Below are 14308 nucleotides of genomic sequence, written 5' to 3' on the forward strand. Positions count from 1 at the left end.
TCGAATTTCCCTGCAGCGCGAGCGTCGCGTGAAGTCGCACAGCGTCTTCCGGAGTTACTTTTATACCCGGGAGAAGACTCCCGCGGGAATCGGCCGAGCTAAAGGGTAGTAAACCCGGATGATCGGTGCACTCGGAATAACACCGCAGCAGAGAAAGGGGAACGCGGTGCCGGGATATCTTCCGTGGAAATAAGTGTGATCAAATCCAGGAGTCGAGTGCACGGTTAGATCCGGTCACCCGGTTTCTCCACTCTCTGACGATGAGTCGCCCCAGCTCGGACTTCCTTCCAACGACGTCGTTCGCCGAATCTACTCTCCGGCAACCCCTGCCGCTCTCTCTCTCTCTTTATCTCTCTTTCTCTTTCTCTCTCACTCTCTTACCGAGCGACAACTGATAGCTATCTCGCCCGCTCTTTACGGGATGGACATATTGATCCTTATACCCAACTACTTGCGGACACGGGTTTTCGTCAGTTTTCTTCGAGATATAAATGTACAAGAAAGAGGAGAGAGACCGCGTGGATGGAGCAATGGAGGGATCGAAGGGATGATGATTGAGTCTGGGATGTACCAACAGAATTTTGGGCGGACCGGAGGATGAATTGTCCACATAAGTGTTATTTGCGCTGATGATAGTGAACTCGACGAGAAAAACAACCTTTATATGTATCGGAAATGAATATGATTAAATTTGAATAACACGAGCTAAGATATTAACAATTTGAGATACAATTTTATTATTACAACGATTTTTTTTATTTTTCTGCACGTTTTGTTCGCCATGTAGAGATAGCTTGCAATTTTTCACACATAGTCATCTCCAGATTGGATAAAAATAGATTTTCGTTAGTACGGTGCGACAAATGTTAGTCAATAATAATAATTCCACGTTTTAGCTGGTCCATAATGTGAGATTTCTTAAATTTACTTCAGATAATTTGTAGATATCGATCAAAGAGAACAATACATGAGCTTAAAAACATTGCAATTCGGTTAAAAATACCAGTGTTCAATTATTCCGAACGTTCTAGTAATAAAATCTTTTCTTAAATTAGAAATTTTTCTTCATTAAGCTCAGATTCGTGCACCGAGAATTTTTTTTAAAACAGTTTTCTTCTCTTCACCTAACTTCCGATTCGAACGATGCGGCCGATAAATCCTCCCAGAGAAATAATAAATTTTGAATTCACTTCACTGCAAAGATAACACCGATGCGATTGTACTTGCACAATGATTTTCCCCTCACTGTTAGAAAAGCATGCAACAGTTATATTTTAATCTTAAAAAAATCGTTCGATCGAAGACAAGGTTGTCAATCAGAAATCACCCTGCCGATGAAAAAATGTTTCGCTAACAAAATCGGGCTTGGAGGGGGGAGGAAAACCCACCGCTGGGGTTTTGCTAAGGCGTTTAGTGACGATGCCCCGGGCTATTTGTAAAACTTTCCTCATTAATTACAGACAAGATCCAATCCTCTCGAACCCTTTCTGATCCCACCCTCGACGATGTAATGGTGTAAACTGTAACCGTAGCCCGCCATACCGAGTCTCTGGTTTCGGCCCCCATTGTCTCCCGCCGCCCCTCGCCGCCCCTCGCCGCTCGCCCCCCCTCTAGGCGAGAGGAAATTTAACAGAAAATTAGAACCCGCCTCCTTGCAGCGAAGAATTATACGCCAATTAATGATGAGAATTACCCAGTCAAGAAGCCGGGTTTTATTCATCGACTGTATAATAGCCGTTAAACTACTAGCCTCCCACGATTTATATCATCCAGATTTTTAACACGCGATAACGCGCGTGGTTCGACGCTCAGGAATATTCTAACCGACAGTTTCAATCCACCGCTCGATTCGAGCGAAGAGCCCTCAGCCCTGCTGACCGAGGGTTGAAAGTGAAATTTCGCGGGTCAGCTGACGAGGACGCGACGCGGGCGTTAGCGGTGAAATTTTAACGTCGGAAACGCGCGTCGTACCCAAATCAAAATCCAACGGTATCAACCCCTTGGCGAAACTCGACGTGAGCGGGTTGATTTCGAACCCGCAATTTCCTACACATTTACCAATTTTTTCGCATTTCTGTTCGCTGTCCTGCATGGTGGCGTAAATATGACACACATAGCTATATTTCGTTGCGACGGTTATAGTTTCGGCACGGGGTTGGGCCGCTATGCGAGCAAACGTGAAGGCCGAAACGTACGTCTGGGGGTGGCGGAGAGTCCGCGTGGTCGGGGGTGGCGGCGCTGATATTACTGGCATTAAACTTTCATATTCAATCTTGCCACCCCAGGCACCCGGGGACGCGAGGACGGGGGGCCGAGGGGCAAACCTGAAGCCCCGCATCAACCCCGTTGGTAATTGCGTTATGGCCGTCCTCCGTCATTCCGACTTTATTTATTGAGTTTTCAAATCCATAAGGATTCGAATGTGTCTCGAAGTAACCCGACAAACTTGCTTCTACCAATTTCCCTCGAGTTGTGGGATATACGCGAACACGCCAAGGAACTGCCCGAGTACCGTTGAAACCCAACGACTTTTCGAGTATCTCGCCGCCGTGTTGTTGGTATGCAACGGTCAGGCTTCCTCGCCATTTAACTCGCGGAATGGGGCATATAAAATTGTATCGGCTGCGGGAGGAAGATACGTACTATGACAATTTTCTCCCCTCTATGGCGGGGAAAAAAAAAAAATCAGAAACAGTTTAGAAAACGAAAATGAATCATTGACGCAATACACGGCGCCGCACGTTCGACCCTTGAACAATTAATGGACGTTGATGCGACAGATTTCTTACCGAATTTATAATTCTTTTACTCTGCTGGGAAAAATAATTGATTGTTTTTTGGGATATTAGCAAATTTCCGAAAGCTAAAAAGTTGACTTATATAAAATACGTATGATAAGTGTATCAAAAAAAAAATTTCCGTTAGTATTTTTCACTAGTGATCGAAAGTTTGTTCGATGACGAAGATTGAACGTGCGAAAAACATGTTTGTGCACACATTTTTGGATCCCGTTGTTTGTAATTTTTAAGAGGAGGGAAGCCGAGCAGCAATCTCGACCCTGGAGCTACCCGGAAGAATCCCGGAGATTCCGAGCCCCTGAATAAGTTATAATTAAATTAAGAGCCGGTTACTTCTGGCTCCTTTTCTCTCTTCGCCAAGTAAATATATGACTTCCTCTTCTACGCTCCGGTCCGTTTAATCGAAACTTTTAATCCGAGCCTCCGACGATGAGTAAAACGAAAAGTTCACCACCTCTGCTGTACCGGCAAAGACAACATCGAGGCCCGGATTCACCCCTGTGGATTATACCAGATCAACGACGAATATCAAACCCCGAGACCTGCATAAGTATAATAAGAATGCCGCGTCGAGGCGGGGAGTAAGAGATTAATTAATTAAATGTCAAAATCGGATCATCCTTCCTCCGCGTTTAAATAATTCACGTAAGCAAAAAGCTAATTCCTAGTAGTCTGCGATCCTGAAATCCAGGACCGAAGCCATTTGCGAGAAAAGGTGAAGCATTAAAAGAGAAAAAAAAAAAAAAAATAAATATGACAAACTTTCAACAGGTGAAAAATGACGTTTTTCTCCCGGAAGGAACCGCGCGGCGCTTCCCTGGGGCGGGCTCTTTGACGGAAGGATCACCGCGCCCTTCTCACCCCTATTTTCCGTACACATCTGGTGTAGGGTCTTAATAAGCCGATGCTCGTTCGGGGAACAATCGCTGATGAGAACTGGCTTGTCGATGTTCGCGCGTGTGTGTTCGTACGCCTCTAACCCCGGGGTGGAGAAATGTTTTCATTGCATTTGTGCAAAGATATTATTATTATTATTATTTTTATTGTTATTATATGGCCAGCAGGCAAAGGATACAAAGAAGCCACTTGGATCCTGTTCAATTCACTTTGATCTCAGGCTAATTTTTTGCACAATCAGAGCCTGAGTCGTCGTAAAGTAAAATTGTAAAATTGTGTGGAAGAGAAGGATCATATTCGCCTAGGTAGAAACAAACGTCGACGAATCGAGTGATCAGTGCCGATTTCGAAAACAAGAGCTCTTCGCAATCACCTCGTATTTTCAAATTTTTTAATTTCGTTTGATTTTTTTATTATTATTTTTTTTTTATTTTATCCGATATCAATCAATCCCTTTCCGAGTTACTTTCTCGTCTTCGGGTCACTCGACGTGCAGGGAGTCGAAGGGGGCGGGGGAAAAGCAATTTTTGAGAGGGGTGGAGAGGGAAGGCGAAGGGCGAGGAGGGTGACGCAAATTAAATGTCGGATCAGAAACCCGGCTTCTGTCACTGGCAACATTGCCTGCACGGGAGTGAAAGGGGATGGCATGCAGGATCATCCTGGCGTCCCGTCCTGGATCCGGCGAGGCCGGCGAGCGTCGGGACGGCTCCCCTGCACCGAAGGAATTACCATTTTAAACCCCCCCGGGAAACAAGCGAAGGCTATATAACGCAGTCTCTGTGTTCCCGGATCATATGAGTTTGTTCGCTCGCCGTTCGCCTCTGGAGAAAAGGCAGGTATAGATAGGTGGCTCGATCCCTTTTCCACCCACGCCGCGGAAGAAACAACGCCGATGTCACTTACAAGGAGGGTGGTTTTTGACTCGAAAAGCGAGAAAGAAAAAAAAAAAAAAAAAAACAAACGACGCTTGTCTTTCACTTCCGTTACAGCGCCTCGAAATGAGTCTGCCAACCGAAACCGAGGGTGATTTGTTTCCTGGATTATAATTAAGCACGCAGCAGAAATCGTACGATGTTTGAAAAAGAATATTGTGCGACGTGCGTCCGTCGGTGTTCCCGAATTTTTAAGCAAATTTTGCCAATCCCTAGAACCATTGTGTGCGGGATGAATCGTATGGCCAACTAATAATCAGCGCAATCCCCTTCGAGACGGGGAATAAAAATCATGAGAATAAAACCCCGTAAATAAAGTACCTACGTCGGTCTATACCCGCGGTGATAAAAGTAGGGGGAATGAGAAACGGTGTACGGAGGGGCTGCATACAAGGTAGTACAATTATTTCCTGGCCGGATAACAAAGTTATGAGAAAAGTTTGCAAACCCCCGAACTTCGCTTCCCCCACCCCACGTGGCTCGGAGTTAAGATCTTTATTTCGATATTATTTTCAGTTTATTATTGCGCGGGGGTTGGTTTCTCGCGATATTTCAAAATTGTTGTTTCACCACCCGCTCTTCCTCCTTATTCTTTCCTTCTTCGTACCCAACATGTACATACGCACACATGTGTTTGTTTTTTCAGTTTCATTCCGTTTTTCGCGATATACTTTATACCTAGATCGGAAGAATGCTCGAAACGATTATTTCACTTGAGAAATATTTCCCTGCTGTACCGAGATACCGTTACTGTTTCAGTCTTTACCCGGCAATTTTTCCGCCATCAAAATATCCACGTATGCAACGTGTGTAAAGAAGTCATAAACATAATTCCACGCACGGTCAATTTGATCCGCTGTATGGAGTATGACCGCAAACGGGAAAGGATGACGGGAGAAGAAGCGGTGCAGACCCTGCTCGAAATATATGTGTACAGTAATGAAACCGGGAGTTGGCTTTTTTCGGCAATAACCAGGGACATTCGGAAACAGTCCGGTTTGCGTGCGAAGACTTCCCTCGGCCATCAACCCCAGCTGACTCCGCGTACTTCCAGAGTTTCTTACCCCACCATTATTTCTCACACAACCAATTCGATACTCTCGATTGACTTACAAATCTTTTTACTTTTAAAAAGTCACCAGAGCGTTGGCAATTTTTCATTATAATAATATTTTGTTTCTAAGGCTGTAACGTAAAAAGGATTAACTATTGGTTCCAATAATAAGAATAACAACGACGGTGTATAAAAAATCCGTAAGGTTGTACGAAACAGAGAAGAGTGCGGGGGAAAACAAAGAAAAAGTAAATAAACAACCATTGCGTTTCAAGACATATAACGCGAATTTTACCGGCACCGAGGTAACAATTTGATTTCTGCGTTCATTTTCACTCAATTAACGGTATGTAAATACAAATATCGAATTTACATCTCAACGAGTCGTCGCTGCAGCCAACGGAGAGACACGCACCCACGCACATGCAAAAGCAAGTACATACACGTGTCCGAATACACAATAGCCTCGAAACGAGAAAGAATTGTTCTGAGGGTGAACAACGACACACGGTGTGTAGGATAACGGCGAAAGTGTGGAACGTAAATAAAACTAAAGCGAGAATAAAAACGTCGAAAAAAGAGGCAAGAGTGGAGAAACAGAGAGAGGGAGAGAGAGAGAGATAGAGATAGAGAAAAACAAAACAAAAAAAAAAAGGAAAAAACAAAGAAGAAACAAAGGTAAAAAATAACAACGGAAGAGACGGGAGGGAATAAGGGAGGAGGGAACGGAAATGCGGAGAAAGAGAAAAATAAAAACATTCCGCTTTCGCTGTGTAGCTGAATAAACCTGGGTATATACGTATGTATACATATATATATACATACACACACCTATATATACTATGTATATATGTAGACTATAAGGCCCGTGCGGCATTGCCGAATCCCATCCTGCAGTTACAGGGTCTCAGCACCCCCTAGCAACCCTACCCCCCCCCCCCTCACCCCCCTCCGCTCCTTCGCCCTTTGCCGCCGCGTATTAGTTTGCGAAACAGGAAATATATATCCTCACGCATTGCATTCGCATCCACGATATAGGTATATGCGTATATAATGCAGTTTTGTTAACTGGTGACGTAAAAACTTTTCGCATTACCGCAACAAGCTCACCGATCGTTCGGATATATACGACTTCCGCCCTGACTGCTTACAGGATGGAAAAATCACCCTTCCGTGAACCGAAATGAAGGGAAGAGGATGATAAATAAAAAAAGAAATCTAGGTACGGGTAATCGAAGATCGAACTGTCTTCAATCGCTACTTATACGTTCATTTCATTCTACTGGTTAAATCGAAAGTATGGAAACGATCTTTGCGGGAAATTCATGTATAATTTATCTACAATTTGTACACAAGGTTGATTATTCCATGAATCAGCTGTCTCGCCTTTTCGCGTATTTATAGAATTATAACAAATGTAAGTCGTTCGTTCGCGTGAAGCAAATCATCGCGCATAAGCGTGGAACGAAAGAGGAATTTCGTTCAGTGAGTTACTTCTTTCTTTCTCATTTTATTTTCAAAAATACAGCATTAAGTACGTGGTGAAAACTCAGCCGTGGTGTATTTTTAGTTCTAACTCCGGTATTATGCGGACGGACGTGTTGCCTATCGCTCGCGCATTAAACCAGTCCGCCGGAACCACCGTCCTGTGAAATACGAGCAAGTCGATAGTTTTGTGTTACGCATATTACCACGGGGCGGTCGAGCGAGGGCCGAAATTTTATTGCGCACGCACGATTCGATTTTCCCCCAAACACCTGGACATCGCCGTGTGGATGAAAAGCGTCTGCATCTACAGGTGTAAAATACGAAACTCCGAGTGGGAGCAAAGTACTGTTTCAATCACACTCGGAGCGAGGTCGGATGGATTTTCCTGATCGATCCCTAGACGCGAACAAATCGGCCCCATTTGTACCTGTCCATTATAACGCGATATTGATGAAGCCACTTGGTAAACTAACGAATGTTACCGCGGCGTCGTCGCTCGGGTTCTGTAGAGAGCGTTCACTGATCGAGTGATTGGTCGGGGGAGAAAAAGAAAGGGAAGAAAACAAAGCAGAATTAACATTAAACGATGGTAAAAAAAAAAAAAAAAGTGAAATTGATAATATAACGGGCATTGAAAAACAGAGATAAGAGAGAAAAAAAAAAAAAAAAAAAAAGAAAGCAACGAATATCTGGGGACAGAAAAACAACCCCCTTTACAATCGACCGGCGTTTAAACGATCGTAACATCTCGCGAATCAATGAGCCCCCAAGAGATTCTATGGTAAGTAAAACGAGAGGAGTCCCATACGAGCGGCCGTAGCTTTCGTCGGTGGTCAAAGTATATATGCGCGGAGGCAAAGTGCTGCCGGGTAGGGAAATACAATTTTGCGAGTTACGAGAAACGCTGTTAACTGAATAATTCTTGCTCGTGTAGCGTTCGCTGGTTAGGGATAATAAATTATTTCAAGAAGGGGGATTAATTTCCTTTACGAATAATTAACCGACTGGACAATGAAACCTTGCAGGCTTCCATACCTTGTACTCGTCGTGTCCGCCTCACTCGCATTCTCCCCTGCTTTTGCAACGGTCAGTCCGACCGCTCTGAACCCCCTAGCCGACACCCCGTTGCCCTTTCCATTTACCCCCATCCCGTCAAATGTTAATCACGACTTACACACCGCTCCAGGTATACACACAGGACCCTGGTTCTCCTGCGTCGGCTGCCAGAGCTGCATTATTGAGTGACCACGGTCTCTCTAGGTATAAGTTATAACCCCTCCAGGTATACGTTACGTGCAGGGTGGAGCTGAAGAAGTGACCCGCAGAAAATGGGTAACTAAAGACCAATCCAAGTTCTCGAGTTTAGAACCGAAAAATTGACCGAAACTTTGGCTCGGCTGAAATTAGCGTTCCTTTCGTGTCGGGAAATTAATTTTGTACCTACGTTGCGTTCCAAAAATAAAATTTATTCCCGACAAATTAATGTCTTTTATTTACTCTGATCTAATAATCTGTTACAAAGCATGATTAAACACTAGATTTCGGGCTGTAATAAAAATTTAACGAAATTTTAAATCTGTTTCGACTGAAAATCGTGTTTCGGTCGGACACTACGGGAAACGCACTCGCCTTCTAACCTCAGTGATCTCTTCGCTCTTTCCCGTCTAAAATGTTGAAAATCAGAGTCAAGAATCGAGAAAATACGTACACATAATATAACGAAATGAAACGTGTGCTTTCTCTCTTCTCTGGTATTCTCTCTGAAGTGGGACGTAATCTTGACATTTCCCTACAAATGCCGAGAGATCTGCTTTTGTTGTACTTGGTTAGCCTAAACACGCAGTGCTCGACGGTCCCTGCCGCGTGTTAAAATAAACATAATTAATGAAATTACTCTCTGCTCGGAATACGTGGCTACAGAAGGGCTAAATGAGACTTCGCTCGAGCTGCCGGGGTTCAGGCGGGATCTTTTATGCTAGCAAAACAATCGAGACCCCGTTAAATTAAACGGTGTTACACTCTCGTGTGGCTTTCGTCTCCGAGTATATTCACCTGACTCGGTCACTGGTAAACTCGAGATCACACCGAGAACTGCAGGCTTTATTAGTTCTGGAAACGGGGAAAAAGAGTAGGGAAAAAAAATGGTTTCATTATGGTAAAATAGTTGATTTTTCCGCTAACCTGTTTCACCTGATCCTTAAAATTCACCGAGAAGTGAATATTAGATTTTACCATCATATTTTGCCGAGAGGGAGGAATAGATTAATGCAAATTGGCTGCGGTGTTCAGGGTTTATCGTTTACGACACGCGTACGTTTCTGCATGGCGGGTGTTTCAGTCACAATACGTTGCAATTCGCATCTCTCATAACGTGGCAACAAACTTGGTGAGAGCTGTGCAGATTAGTTTTAGAGCGGCACGGTGCCAGGCTTTATAATGATTCTAAAGCACACAGAGGCATCCAGCGGACTGTGTTCAAAAGTGTAAATAGACAGTCGTAGAATCGTTAGTTGACCTCTGTTTTCTTTCGATTCAAACGCTTTACTTTTCCGAGCAACGCGCTCAGTTTATTCTGCAAAGTAGAGGAACGGAGAGACGAAAGTCGGTTCGTCCCGAGACCAAGAGCGGTACGTGGTTCGGGGAACGTGCATCCGGACGAAGGGAAGGGAATTTGAGAGAGAGAGAAAGATATTGCAGAAGATAAGATTCGCTCGCGCCAAGCACATCCAGCTTAACGGTTATAGTCCCGAATATTAAGTGGAGGGTAAAACGGCCGTTGTGGGTTATGAAAATTATTAGTGACCACGTTTCGTTTGAAAAAGAGGACCGGCAGTGCCGCTTTGGAAAGCCCATTTCCCCCGAAAGATACGCGTCCCGCTATCTCTACGAGCAGGAAATTTTCAAAGAACGCTCTTCGAAAATTCCGAAAGCTCCGCTCTGACTCCAAGTAAAATAATAATAGAATTAAGAATCAAGCGTCAACTACAGCTGCAGCGTGTCAAAGTTGCAACGAGTTTCGTCGTTGGAGGGTGAGAAGATGACTGGGCATTGGCACGACGTGACGGGGGTTTTCGGAAGTGCAAATGTCCGATAAACCCAGCCACCAACCAACTTCGATTCGATTCGATCCGATGGATTGGATAGGCAAAGCGTTAAACGGGTGAGGCCAAGTTGGCTGGCCTGACGTCCGTCTCTGTGATCACGTTCTGGAGGTACTATAACAGTGTGCCAGCCAATATTCCATTCGACGCGACACTGTGACACTCGATGTACGGTGCAGGCTGTTGAACGGTTGACACCGATCGACGGGTGGTTTCAGCTCGGCGCTTTACCGGTAGGAAACCTTTGTGAATACCGAGTTACACCACCGTTCCAATCCCAGCCGCACATACCTACGCATATATCGACGTAATGATGAACGGGACCACAGCTGGTAAATGAAGGAACGACGTGGATCACCACGGTTTCTCTCCCCAAAATTAACAGCTTTGATCTGGCAACGCAGTCAGCCGCGTCCGTGGAAACATGTATGAAAACGCTACACAGAGGAAACCCGTCTACATCGTTGCGCACACAAGTGTCACCCATAATGCAACACCGTGGGTGAACGCTGTTCGCAATTACGAGCTAAATTTAAAAGCGCACCTGTGACGTGGGTACACCCCGTGCACCTGAAAAAAGTTAGGTGAACGCTAACGGCGAACAAAGAATGTGCCGACTGCATGAGCTGACGTTGATCCCCGATGGTTTAATAAAAGGATGAACTCTGCACGTAAGCCGTCAACCCCTATCCGCTTCTCTATACATGTACATGCAGACCAGCAAACTCCGTCGGAGTTTAGCCTTATACCTTCTGAATTGATAACGCGAAGTCCGTTCTGTCCGGTGAACGCCCAGTAACTCCTCGACAACGCCGAGTGACCAAGACCTGTGATTAGTCTGGCAGCTGTCGAACTACGGTAAGTTCAAGTTATAGTCGGCAGTCGTAGACAATGATTCGATAAAGAAAGGCCGATTGAATTGGGAGAAGAGGCATGCACCGTTTCCAAATTTCGAAGCAACGTTACGTACCTAATCGGAGGGTGAAAATCTGGCCGGAATTCGGGGGCTGAATGGCTGCTGTAGCAGCAGGAGCAAACGGTGCAGTGTGGTTGCAGTTTATGAATGATATACGGACGTGGTGACGCGTTAAGCGTGGTGAGGGCTCGTGTTGCGGCCGTAGTAACGTAGTAACCTGGCCAAGTATGGTCGGCAGGTATAGGCGTTGCGATACTCTCTACAAGCCTAACCGAGCAGCCCTATCTTGCACCCTGCACCGGGGATGATATAATGGATGCATCGCATCGGGGGCTCGCGGAACAACGGTTGCGGTTGATTCGCCGTTGTCTATGATTAAGCCTGGAGGTAACCAACGGCCGCATTTCGCAGCCACATCGCCGTTCAGGCGTGATAATTAGCGACTGAACGGTGTCGAAGAACCGGGAACCACTTTCCGGGCCAGAAATCTGAGATCTGTGCTAAAGTGCGACGGTTGAACAAATCGCGTGGACGAATTGGGTATAAATGGATTCCAAGACGTTCGCGGATCGCGTTGGAAGTTAAACAGAACGAACGGAAGAGTTCTGACCGTTGGACATTTGGATTGCCGCCTTAACACGCCGTTCTCAACGGTAACTCATTCAAATGTGCGTTGTGCCAAAGTTTTTGTATCCTTGTCGAGGAATGGGAGTATAAGATAGGCTCCGTTCACCGCTTAGCAAAATTAGCGGCTCAGGGGATGCGTCTGACTGAATTAACCGAGGAAAAGTTAAGCGGCACATGCATAGCTTAGCATATCCCGGTGACGGATAATGAAGTTCGAAAAGCAATTACGTCTCTGATAAGATCCCGTCTATTACAGGAATTAGCTATACTCTTCCTCGGCCATTTTACTCGTTGTAGATTCATTTTCCCACGCATTGCCACTCACTCCAGCAGGATATTCCGAGGTTACCCCCCGCCGCTACCAGAGTGAGTTTACTCGATGTATGCGAGAGCGTCTCGCCATTAGTGGAGCAGACTGATCCCGTCTTTTAGAGTGACGTCAAAAGCCACCAACGTTGGGCTTTTAGCGAGTGCCACACGTCGACATCCGCACGGATCAAGTCTGCGGCTTACCTGACCTCTTTACGGTAACTGCTTCCTTTTCCTTTTCCTTTTTCACTTCTCCTTGTCTCCTTATTCTTCCTCTTCTTATTCTTAATCTTCTTCGTTTTTTCACTCCTCCAGGAAACATGATCACTGCATTTACAGAGTCGTGTCTATCCTCGATACGAATGAACACTGAACCTCGATCTGTAAAGTACACTTCGTGCGCGATTAACTTCATCGGCTGTAATACTAGACGCACACCTAAATTTGTAATTTCCATCTCCAGTGGTCATCTGACCGGTGTAATTAATATTTCGCGTGTAACATATAAAAGGCGGATGTTACCTATAGGGAAAAATTTTCGTCATACAAATATATGCGCGCGGGACTGACACTTTTTCTCCAATATTCCTGTCGGCGGCAGCGTGGCGTTCTCGCGTAGGAGGCAACTTTCCACTCGCCGATTTCCATGCAGATGTAATTTTCTCATATTTTATGCCCTCTTTAAAAAGGCATTACGGAGATGTCAAATCGCGCGAGTTCGCTCTGCCTCTTGTCGTGTATAGTATATACCTATGTATATACCTTTTTTTCCACCCTCCGTGCCTTTCATACCCTCCAGCGTTCACTTCCCCCTCGGTGTTCCAAATCCTCCAGTGGAGCAGCACGGCATTGATAATTTCTGAATATCGCCTGGTTCTCGGCAATGTCAAGCCGCAGCAACTGAGTTGCGGTCACGTGCTAAAAGGGACGTGCAAAAGTTGCAGATACCAGCGACCGTGGTCCGCGGGTGATCCGTCCTTTGCCAGCAGGATATAACAAACGCGATAAGCCGTCTTCACCAGGTAAAGTTTACCGTTCCGGGTTGCATTCATCATCAGCTGATCTCCAAGGTAGTACCGAAGAACAAGCGGAAGCGGATGCATCACGGTTCACGTAGAAACGAGAAAGCGGATGAAGAAGATCTGGCGCGTCGCGAAAATTTTATCGGTCGATAACCCAGACGGTCAGGAGCGTCACTGCAGAATGCATCGAAATCGAATTTGTTAGCGAGCGATACTGGAGCGAGCACTGGAAAGGGAGAGGGAGTCTGAGAGCAGTTTACCTCGAGAAAGAGGGTTAAGTGGCTCTCACTTGAAGAATTTACAAACGACGATGCAACCTGGAACGTGTTTTCCCGTCTCCATCGTATCTCCTGCAGCGTCACGGGTGCCTGAGTGTCTAGGAACCCGGTCGAAATACGTTTCGAATGAATACTCTGCGATCCGCGTGTGCAACCACGTATGGAAAACCAGCTTTTGAGAAATGGTTCGGATAGAAAGCTACTGTATTGTGTCGTACAGCTATTTCGCGAATAGGAGACAGATGCGATTGCAGCTTCAGGGGCATGAATAGACCGCGCCTTCTCTTTTTTGCCATACTCATTTTTTTCTTCCTTATCCCAAATCCACACATGTTTATCGGTTCAAGTCAGTGTCAATTTCCAGTCAATCCAGTCGAAAACTCAGCGGACCGCAAAGGGATGATTACTCGAAAGTCAGCGGATGAAAGGTGGTGGTAGGTTCTTTCCGAGGAAAAACAAACATCCTTCGTTACTTTTTCCAAGGGGTAGATAATATTTTCCTGAGCGAGAAGATCAGGTGTCGAAACGTGACGTGTAACGTCGAGAATGTAACGACCTGACGGTATTATGTCCACTTGATCCCCGGCGAATCCGGACAGCCGGATATTAATAGCTGTCATTTGATCTTCACTCTCGCGTTGAGAACTGAAAGTTTTTCCGTTACTTACGTGGAAAAGTGACGCCAGCGCGTTGAAATTCAGCGCGGAAAAATTCACGCACCGTGCCGTTCCTCACAAGCTCACTACCAATCGGCATCATCAGTTATCATTTGCGACCCACCCTGAGGAACGTCCATGATCATCCAGCTGGCGACTGCCATACTTGCCTTTTATACCCTGCAACGTGGAGGAAGAAAAAAGCGACTGTTCCCATTGACGTGTCTTTT

The 14308-nt window shown here is 45.5% G+C and overlaps 1 protein-coding gene across 6 annotated transcripts in view; it reads right to left on the reverse strand.

The window, feature by feature from the left end:
- Positions 1-14308, reverse strand: part of LOC124184400 (teneurin-a) — a 514944-nt gene that overhangs the window by 283483 nt on the left and 217153 nt on the right. The gene's annotated exons all lie outside the window — the stretch shown is intronic.

The sequence above is a fragment of the Neodiprion fabricii genome, chromosome 6 (genome assembly GCF_021155785.1).
Source record: "Neodiprion fabricii isolate iyNeoFabr1 chromosome 6, iyNeoFabr1.1, whole genome shotgun sequence".
In the NCBI taxonomy this organism is placed as follows: domain Eukaryota; kingdom Metazoa; phylum Arthropoda; class Insecta; order Hymenoptera; family Diprionidae; genus Neodiprion; species Neodiprion fabricii.